Source organism: Haemaphysalis longicornis, unplaced genomic scaffold (assembly GCF_048455015.1).
Source record: "Haemaphysalis longicornis isolate Haplotype H1 unplaced genomic scaffold, Haemaphysalis longicornis Haplotype H1 scaffold_2, whole genome shotgun sequence".
Classification (NCBI taxonomy): Eukaryota; Metazoa; Arthropoda; class Arachnida; order Ixodida; family Ixodidae; genus Haemaphysalis; species Haemaphysalis longicornis.
This window is the reverse complement of record NW_027526295.1, coordinates 196,130,190-196,138,088: the sequence shown is the minus strand read 5'-3', so window position 1 is coordinate 196,138,088 and position 7,899 is coordinate 196,130,190.

Here is a 7,899-nt window from a genome sequence, read left to right as displayed (position 1 = left end):
AACTACGCACCACTGCGCCTGCGACTGGAGGCCTGGCCCATGGTTACAGGAAAGCACCCACTGCCTATACATTGAGGCTGCGTCGCGTCCGGAAAGGAAACACTGGGAGAGAAGTTATATCGGGTAAAAGTAAGCTAATACACCCACGGCGGACGTTTTGGAAGAAGTTTCTTTGCGGACTACGTCGATACGAGTTCAAAGTGTGGGCGTGCTCACCTACGGCATCATATCTGAGTCTAGAAGCGTCGAACCTGTCGCCGCCAAGGGCGGACGGAGCACCAGTATGTCCATCGCTCTGAAGTAATGACCCGAGGGAATGGCGCCCGTCTCTTTGGTTTTGAAGGCGAAGAGGGGGCCGTCCGTTGCATTCGCTCGTTGGTCAAAAAGTACTCTCTCTCGCCTTCAAGGAAAAAAAGCAGGCTTCACTCGCGGTATTCTTCAAGCATTCTATAGCTGACATGCTCTACTGCACCCCAATCGCGTTCCACAGCTTTTGTTGTTCACTTTCTTTAGTTCGAACTTCCATCAGTTCGAACCGAGGTGATGTCCCCTTGCTGTTCGAATTAACGATCTTCTGCTATTATTTTAAGGCATCCGTAAAAATAAAATACGAACAAAAATTCGAAATGTCGCTTTTTAACACGAAGGTGTTTTATTCTGGGATACGCAAAGTTTTGACTGACGTAATATCCGTCACGGAAGTGACGCCAGCACAACGAAGCAAACGGCCTGTAAAGGGTGCACTCTTGCACACAGGGTCTTCTTGCGGGGAAGCAACCTTTAGTACTAAAGACTACGTTATATTTAGGGTTGTTCGTTTTCGGGTTTTATATTTTAACATGAACGTGTTTTATGGGGGCATACACGAAGATTTCACTGAGGTCATATCCGTCACGACAATTACGCCAGGGCACCTTTGTCGAAGCGACCCGCCAACAGGACGTCGCTCGCTAAGCACACCCACAAGACAGCCGCCGACCCGCAAATCATGCTCCGCTGCAGATTTCACTTTCGTGTTTTACCGGTTCCTAAGACAGAAGAATCAGTTTTTTTTTTCAATAACAGTGGTGAAATTTCACGGATACCTCTGAGAAACTGGGTCAGATATTATGGAAATATGATGTATCCATTCACCAGCCCCTTTCCCCGAGCCCTTATGTCGCCCCAGGGACTAGTTCGCGATGTTCTCACGAGGGATGAAACAAGTGTGTCGGGACTTTTAGATGCGAAGCATCTCATGCTCGGGGCTGTGTCCCTCCCTTCCTTCTTGTTGTCCGCCGTCCGCAGTCTACTGCGCATGCGCGTCTTTTCAGCCCCGTCAGCGCAGTACACTATAAAAAGAAATAGTTATGCGGCGCCCGGTTTCGATCCCACGACTCTCTGGCCGCAACGGGAGGTACGTGGCGGTCTTCCCACTGCGCTACAAACCGAGACGGGAGCATGTGCTACGAATGCGCCTTATGCCCTTCACTCATTCAAACTACGTCAAGAAGCTACTGATACAACGAAGGTACGCGAAGCTGAACGTCAACGGAAACGACGAACCGAAAACTTTAGAGGAGGATGTTGAATTTCCCGTGGGAAAGCTGTGGCGGGAAGCGCCACGCGCCTTGCAGGTCAACCAGAGAAGAGGACGAAGAGGGCGGGCAGCGGGGTAGGAGCGTGAGCACGCAATAAAGAAAGGCGAGAACCAGGAGGTGTTCGATCAGGTAACGCGGGTGTCGGTCTCTTCGCTGTCTCTACATTTCTCTACATTTCTCTGTCTCTACATGGGGGTTCACACTACGTTCCCATTCGTGCTCCGATTAATGAAAGAATATAACGGCAACACAATGGAACCTACACGGAACCCCTATGATGCTTCGCATCCTCCTCATGATTCCCCGCGCTAAGATGGTGTAATTTTTTTTAATTTGGATGACAAATTTATTTATAGCTCCGTTTGCACACGAAATTTGATGTCTGATGTTTGTGCGCAGGAAGAAAACTTTCGCATTCTAAAAAAATCCCTAAGCCAGGTCAGGACAAAGGCACGTTAGACGAACCACGCGAAATTCGAAACTTTTACCCCTGTAGAACACAACAATTGCAGCTACCGCCACAGATATATTTCTCTATAGACTTTTCATACCCGTAAATGACTCAACGCATTTATTCTTTGGTTTTCCGGGGGAATTCTTTCCAATCTAAAATACAGACATTACACATTTTCAATAATTGCCAAAACGTCGGGTCCTGTTTTTCTGCGTTTAAACTACCTTGGGGGTTAGATTTTTTTTTTAGTATTATTCATCCATCATTCTTCATTCTTCGTGGCAGATTTAGTTACGGTATAAATAATTCTTCGATTTGAGAAATGCACTGCATTGCAGGTAAGTCAAGCAGTTTGCTCGATATTGAAAACACATATCAAAATGCCATTTTCGATTGTTTTCTTTTTCCAGACTTTCACAACTCGTAGCCATTTTTTTATCACAGGCCTTAAAATACGTCCAATAATTTGTGTAGTTTAGTTGTTCGAAAGCGCAAAACATGACCTGGTTACTGTATTGCGGTGACATACTAAATGTAAGAAACTTTTGATGTCAACGTAAGAGAAAAAAATTCCCGCTACAAACTTGCCCGTTCTGCGTTTCCTGAGGAAGTAACGATTAAATTTGGCACCCCAAGGCGTTCGGTACCTTCGCAGTGATGACAAAATTTTATGTGAGAGACCGGGAAAAGGAAGGGACGTCTAGAGGAAAACCACTTTTCGGTTTTTGTGCTTCTTTAATGGCTGAAGGCAGTGAAAGACAGCAAAACTTATTTGTGTATGAACCCAGCATGGAATATTTCAAAACAGAGTAGTGGGCCTTCTTTTTCTTTTTTCTGCGTAAAGGTGAGCACACCTGACAACAAATATTTGCGCATTTGATGCTCCGCAGCTGTGCCTGGGCCATGAGGCGCACAATTTATTCCAGGGCGGCAGAAAAAGAATCACACATCTCCACGCCGTGAACGATGCCGAGGGTGCGAAGCGCTGGGACGCAAGTTGTGTATTGCCTGTGTGATGAGCGTCATCGTGCGTGCGTGCTGATGCACTCTGAGTTTTAAATGATTTTGAGGTGCAGTAAATGCACTGTAAATGACAAGCACCACACGAAAGACAACTCGCGTCCCACTACTTCGCACCCTCGGCATCGTTCACGGCGTCTTTTTCTGCGAATTATCGTTAGATAGTTTAGGATTTTTGCTTTATTTTTGCATTTTGTACCCTTCGAAATTCGCGCTCTTTGCTACTGCAGTTACCGGCGCTCTCCCCACATGGCGCGCGGATGGTACTATAGTGTGCGCCGCTCTCGATAGATGGCGTACAATGCTGTGCGCACGTAAAGCCCCTTGCGCACGGACAACTCCAGACATCGGCACGGACATTGCGAGGCCCGAAAGGGCTTCGCCCTTAAAGAAATTGACCACCTGGGAATATCGACACACAGTCATTTTCATTTTTGTCTACATCAGTAAAACGGCCGCCGGGGTAGGTGATAGAACACGCATTCTTGCCAGCAGCTTAGTCACTGAACCACTCCTGCGGGTAGCACTTATCAAGTGTTTATAAACGTCCTAAGCAGGCTGTTTAATGCAACATGGAGGCATCTTTTAGGGAATGAGCCTTCGCCGTAGAGCAGCGCCGCAATCTGGCGGCCCGATTGCTCCAATGCAGTCGCGTAGAGGTGATAAGCGAAAAGTCCATGTTTCATATCCCCTGCAGGATGCCGAAAATGTGTCATTTCGGCGCTCAGCCCTGCATTTTACGCGGGCTACCAGCAGCAACATCCCATTGCAACGCTGGTGCGTACACGTTTCCCCGTGTTGCGACCATGCACGCGTAGAGCGGTAATACTGTTGTGATAGCGCTGAAGAAAAAAGCGCGTGAGAGATTATGAAGTCTGTCTTGAGAGATTGAGAAAAGACCCGAATGATACTGACCGTGCATTATTAATAGAGGATGGTTGAACCATTTTGTAGTGAAGCGGTAAACGTTATTGATTTTTTCGGTTTAGTTCGGGTTCGGGTTCAGCGGGCTCAAGATATAACGGTTCGGATTCTCGTTCAGTTCCGCCAAAGGTGCCGCTTCGGTTCCGGTTCGACACCCTGGTGCATACATACATACGTGCATACATGCACATGCATACATACATACGTGCATACATGCACATGCATACACACATACATACATACATACGTACGTACATACATACATACATACATACATACATACATACATACATACATACATTCATATGTACGTACGTACGTACATACATATAAATGAAAGAAAGTGGAGAAAAAATGCCCGCCGTGGGTGATACCAACCCACGACCTTTAGAGTGAGTGTCTGGTACGATGACCACCACTACATACATACATACATACATACATACATACATACATACATACATACATACATACATACATACATACATACACGCACACATACATTTCCTCAGTAAGCATTCGCAATCTGCGTGCCTTACGCTGCGGTTCGTTGCTGTGTAGACGTAATGACGGGGAGAGCAACGATCTATTCCGTTCCGACGTAAAATTGAATGCCTATTTACACCTGTAAATTTACCTATAGAGTCCTTAAAGTCTACCAAACAAATAACCACAAAGAAAAATGAGCTTGCGGTAGACCCTCGGCAACGTGGCCCGCCTTCACAGACGGACCTCGACGTAGCCAACACTCCCGGCTACCTCCAAAACAAGCATGCAAGCAACCTCGCACGCAAGTAACACGCAGCTTTTCCCCCGCTTTCCCCTACACCGCATACAGCGTTGATCGGGAAGCTCTTTTACTGATCCTCCCCAGCTCCCCTCTTCCGGAGCGATTGGATTGGATAGTAAAAAATTAAAGCCGTTCCACTCAACGTGAAAGCTTTCGGAAGTGCAGAGCAGTGATTCGCCATAATAGGCTGTACCGCCGTTATCCGCTTACTGCTACCACCCCATGCAATCCAAATTTTAAAGCCGTTCCACTCAATGTGAAAGCTGTCGGAAGTGCAGATCAGTGATTCGCCATAATAGGCTGTACCGCCGTGATCCGCTTACTGCTACCACCCCATGCTATTCAAATTTCCCGCCTTCGCTGTGCTCGCGCGCCCCCTGCCTGAAACCACTGAAACTGCGCCAGCGGGAGTTCTGTTCTCTTTGTGCTTTTTCTCCCCGCACGTGCCGGCGTTGCGCTGCCCCATTTTGCAGTTAAAAACCAACCCAACGGGCGTCCTTAACTAAGGGAACGCGGGCGCTGCCGGTTAATTACGTATATTTTTCCTCAAATATACGTATAGTTTCCTTTGTGCTGAAGAACGGGAAGATGTATGACAAGCGCCAGTGTTTCAGGAGTTTCGAACGCTCATGAATATATAAACCGCTTGGCTTTCGAAGTCTCTGGGGTACGCCTGTTCTGTGGGGTACGCCGCGAACAACAGCGTTACCCCGGGGCGCCGCCTTGGCGCTCTACTTGGGTCGAGCGAGCGAGCTACGACGACAAGGCGAGCGCCGAAAATGCTCTGCGCTTAAAACGTTTATTTGACCGGCAGTAAAGCGGGCGCGCTTTAGACGCGGCCTACATAGTCTTCTTGGCGCGCCCGCAAGTGCATCGACTCGCCTTCTCAGGCTCGTCGAGTCCCGGCCTGGCTAACGCCTCGAGGACTCGCTGGATGGTTTTGAGTTGTGTTGACATGGTCTGCAGTCCGCGTCGCCCATTCGAGCGACGGCGGGAACATTCGTTTCGTTCTTCATCCGGATTCTTCATGCAATCCCACAGAATGTGTTCCACCATTGGCTCTATCGTCGCGGCACACTTTGCATTTGTCGTCTTGGTACGTGGCTGGGTTCATCGTGTGGAGTAGTGCTGGGTTCGGTAGCGTTCTTGTTTGTACACATGTCTGAACAGGACAGCTATCCTCTCTCCTATTCAGGCTCTTGTGTTGTGGCGGTTGTTTCTCTTCTTGCCAGTCTGTACATTTCGGGGATTTCATCGTATTCTGTCTTTCTGTCTTTGTTGATGTACCACAGCTTCAAGAATTTCCCTCGGACCCGCCGCGGTGGCTCAGTGGCTGAGGCGTTGCGTCTGAGCACGAGGTCGCGGGTTCGATTCCCGGCCGCGGCGGCCGCTTTTCTGATGGAGGCGAAAAGCAAAAACGCCCGTGTGTACGAGATTTCGGCGCACGTTACAGATCCCCAGGTGGCCAAAATTAATCCGGAGCCCTCCACTACGGCGCGCCTCATCGCCTGCGTTGCGTCGGCGCGTTAAACCCTACAATCAAATCAATCAAGAATTTCCCTCGGGTGCGATCTGTGAGCTCTCCCGCCCGAGCATTTCCCATTTCGTTGTTTGTGTTTTTGCTCCACACATCTCTGGTGTGTGCCTGTACCCACTTGATTCTGACGCTTAGTTTCTTTGTTTCTCGCTTCTCTATGATGTTGACGGCCTTGAGGCGGATCCTTCCTTTGGCAGAGTTCTTGACTGCTTGTCTTTAGTCGGTGATGCTTGTCCTACAGTCTTGACCTGCAAGGACCATAGAGTTTCATACTAATATATACTAGAGGGAAATCTGGCGCCACTGTCTAGGGGAGCCGCGCTTCAGCGAGCGTGCCGTCATGTACCGGGCAGGCACTATCAGGCACGTTCCACTTGTCCTTAGCATGGCTCACGAACAGGCTGAATAGTTGGCTTCGGCTGCAAAAACGCAACAATATTACTGCAGAATTTTAATCTAATTTGTTCAGTTATTATAAAATTAAAGCCCCAGAAAGATTTACTTGTCAGGGATTATTTAGAAGCTTCATGGAAGATGAACAAAAAAACAATGTTACCCCTTTTGGCTTCGAGACGAAAAAGAAGCCATGTGGCTAACCAAGCCAAGGAGGCGAGGAACGTCGCTAGCTGCAATGGCGCCGCCCACGGCGGCCCGCTAATGCAGCGCCAGATTTCCCTCTAGTATATATTAGTGTGAAACTCGATGGCAAGGACCAAGGCAATGGCTATCTCTTCGTTTTCTTCGGCCTTCGTAAAGTCCCCGCTGTCTGCTGTTCTCGTCTTCCTTTCGTAGTCCGTCACTGCTATGGCAGACTGTTGGCGTACTCCGCCGCGTCCACGTATCTAACTTGTTTACCCGTTGCGTTGTTCTGGATGCATGTTCCGAGGTAGTGCCTCCACCCTGATGCATCTTCTGGCTTCGTCCGGTATTGAGCATTTGGGGCCTTGCTGTCTGTGACACATGATGTTTAGATTGTATTCTTCTTCCGGCCTTTGTAGCAGTGGGTCTTTCCAGTTGGGTGGCACGCTGCGCTTCCGCTATTTCGTCGAGCGTGTTGTGCATGCCCAGCCGAAGTATTCTCTTCGCGATCGTGTTTTTCGGTAGTCCCACGGCCGTCTTATATACTCTTCTGACGGACACATTGAGCTTGTTCTTTTCGCTTTGGTTCAATCTGTGATACGCCACCACGTACGCGATGTGGCATATCACAATCCAGTGGATAGCCTTGTGAGGTTGTCTTCCCTCACGCTGCCTCTCCTAATCGTGATTCTTCTGAGCATTCTTAGTGCGTTTGCTGCTTGCCTGTTATCCGTGTGAGTGTGCCGCTGTTGGTTTAGTGTGCTTTGATAAGTATACCCAGAATTCGGATCTTGTTGATTGTTGAGATTTTGTTGCCGTCGCCGCTTCTGATCGATCTTCTCGCTCTCTCTGGCCTTGGTTCTGTGCGCTTTTGTTGACTGGTAGATCAGCAGCTCTGATTTGCTTGGAGAGCATTTCAGACCAGACCCTTCCAGTCTTTCTTCTATCGCCTTCACCGCCCTTTGCAGTGTGGCCTCGATGTGCGCGTCGCTTCCGCCGTTCACCTATGGCGTAA